We start from the raw sequence: 2,858 nt of genomic DNA on the forward strand, positions 1-2,858 counted from the left end.
AGACTTGTTGTGCTCTGGCCTGGGCCGCTAAACGCCTGCGTCATTATTTGGTGAATCATACAACTTGGTTGATATCCAGAATGGATCCGATAAAGTATATCTTTGAGAAAGCTGCTGTTACTGGAAAGATTGCACGCTGGCAGATGCTTTTGTCTGAATATGATATTGTGTTCAAAACTCAAAAGGCAATCAAAGGTAGCATTCTTGCCGATCACCTTGCTTACCAACCTCTTGATGATTATCAACCAATTGAGTTCGATTTCCCCGATGAGGAGATCATGTATTTGAAATCAAAAGACTGCGAAGAACCGTTGATTGATGAAGGTCCAGATCCCAATAGCAAGTGGGGTTTAGTCTTTGATGGTGCTGTCAATGCTTATGGTAAAGGAATTGGGGCAGTCATTGTATCCCCACAGGGGCATCACATTCCTTTTACCGCCCGAATTCTGTTCGAATGTACAAACAATATGGCTGAGTATGAAGCATGTATCTTCGGGATCGAGGAAGCAATTGACATGAGAATCAAACACCTCGACATCTATGGAGATTCCGCGCTCGTCATCAATCAGATAAAGGGTGAATGGGAGACCCACCATGCTAAGTTGATTCCTTATCGGGATTATGCGAGACGTTTGCTGACATATTTTACAAAGGTTGAGTTGCACCATATTCCTCGTGATGAGAACCAAATGGCTGATGCTCTTGCTACTCTATCCTCCATGTTTCGAGTAAACCATTGGAATGATGTGCCAATAATCAAAGTGCAACGCCTTGAAAGACCTTCACATGTGTTTGCTATTGGGGATGTGATCGATCAGGCTGGCGAAAATGTGGTTGACTATAAACCCTGGTACTACGACATCAAACAGTTCTTGCTGAGCCATGAGTATCCGCCAGGTGCTTCCAAACAAGATAAGAAGACTCTGAGAAGGTTGGCCAGTAGATTCCTGTTAGATGGAGATATTCTGTACAAGAGAAACTACGACATGGTATTGTTAAGATGTGTTGATGAACATGAAGCAGAGCAGTTAATGCATGATGTACATGACGGTACCTTCGGGACCCATGCTACAGGGCATACTATGTCAAGGAAGTTGTTACGAGCAGGTTACTACTGGATGGCCATGGAACATGATTGCTACCAGCACGCCAGAAAGTGCCACAAATGTCAAATCTATGCTGATAAGATTCATGTGCCTCCGCACGCTCTCAATGTTATTTCATCCCCATGGCCGTTCTCAATGTGGGGCATCGACATGATTGGAAGAATTGAACCGAAGGCTTCAAATGGTCATCGTTTCATCTTAGTGGCAATTGACTACTTCACCAAGTGGGTTGAAGCAGCATCTTATACCAATGTGACCAAGCAAGTGGTGGCTAAGTTCATCAAAAACAACATCATCTGTCGATATGGTGTTCCCAGCAAGATTATTACCGACAATGGTACCAACCTGAACAACAATGTGGTGCAAGCTCTTTGTGAAGAATTCAAAATTGAGCATCATAACTCTTCTCCCTATAGACCTCAGATGAATGGTGCAGTTGAGGCCGCCAACAAGAATATCAAGAGAATTGTCCAGAAGATGGTAACCACTTATAAGGACTGGCATGAGATGTTACCCTATGCTCTGCATGGCTACCGTACTACAGTGCGCAGTTCAACCGGGGCAACCCCTTTCTCTCTTGTATATGGTATGGAAGCAGTTCTTCCTTTGGAAGTGGAGATCCCATCCCTCCGTGTGATCATGGAAGCAAAGTTATCTGAGGCTGAATGGTGCCAAAGCCGGTATGATCAGTTGAATTTGATTGAGGAAAAACGTATGGATGCCATGGCTCGTGGACAGTCATATCAAGCAAGAATGAAGACTGCCTTTGACAAGAAAGTCCATCCTCGAGAATTCAAGGTAGGGGAACTTGTATTGAAAAGGAGGGTAAGCCAGCAACCCGACCCAAGGGGCAAGTGGACGCCTAACTATGAAGGTCCTTATGTTGTCAAGAAGGCCTTCTCCGGTGGTGCTTTAATCCTTACACACATGGATGGTGTAGAACTTCCAAATCCAGTGAATGCCGATATAGTCAAGAAATATTTTGCCTAGAAATATGAAAAGAACAGCGTGGTAGGTCGAAAACCCGAAAGGGCGGCCTAGGCAAAAATGCGCTTCCCGGTGGATCGAAGACCCGAAAGGGCGGTCCAGGCAAAAATAAGGGACACAAAAAATATATATATGAAAAAGCTCGCTGAGATTGTACACAACTCAGGCAAGAATGAGCGTCTCGATGAATCGAAAACCCGGAAGGGCGGTTCATGCAAAAATGAGATTGAAACAAAAGGCGAGTAACTATATCTGGCCAACCACCGTCCCCCTTGAGGCATCTGCAACTGTTAATGACTATCTTCATCAAAAGCTCCTATGCTTGCGAATTCAAAGTTTTCAAGAAATGTAATGATTACTGTGTTCAATGTACCACCAACCAATAAAATTACCATTTTCCAAGCTTTGTGAATCCGTGGAGTCACGCCTTCGGCTGACCACCACTCTTATACATCAATTTGAGCCTGTGCTTTTGTTTGAAACTCTATTTTCTTTTTACTTTCAAAGTTATGTTCAAAAATATTTTCCTTCTATTTTTAATAATGACAAATGCTCGAAACAAACATCTTGAAAATTGAAAAAGTTTTTGAAAAGCAAACCTGAGCAACAGGGTACATTCAAATGAAACATGCATGAGCGAGAGTATGTTGATGTCTATTTCAATATGTGTTACAAGCAGGTTCTCCTCCAGGATAATCTGTGGTCAATGGCAAGAATGAAAAAAAACAGAATGAAAATGCATGAAAATGAATAGGCTCGCTAAGT

The sequence above is a fragment of the Medicago truncatula genome, chromosome 2 (assembly GCF_003473485.1).
Source record: "Medicago truncatula cultivar Jemalong A17 chromosome 2, MtrunA17r5.0-ANR, whole genome shotgun sequence".
NCBI lineage: Eukaryota > Viridiplantae > Streptophyta > Magnoliopsida > Fabales > Fabaceae > Medicago > Medicago truncatula.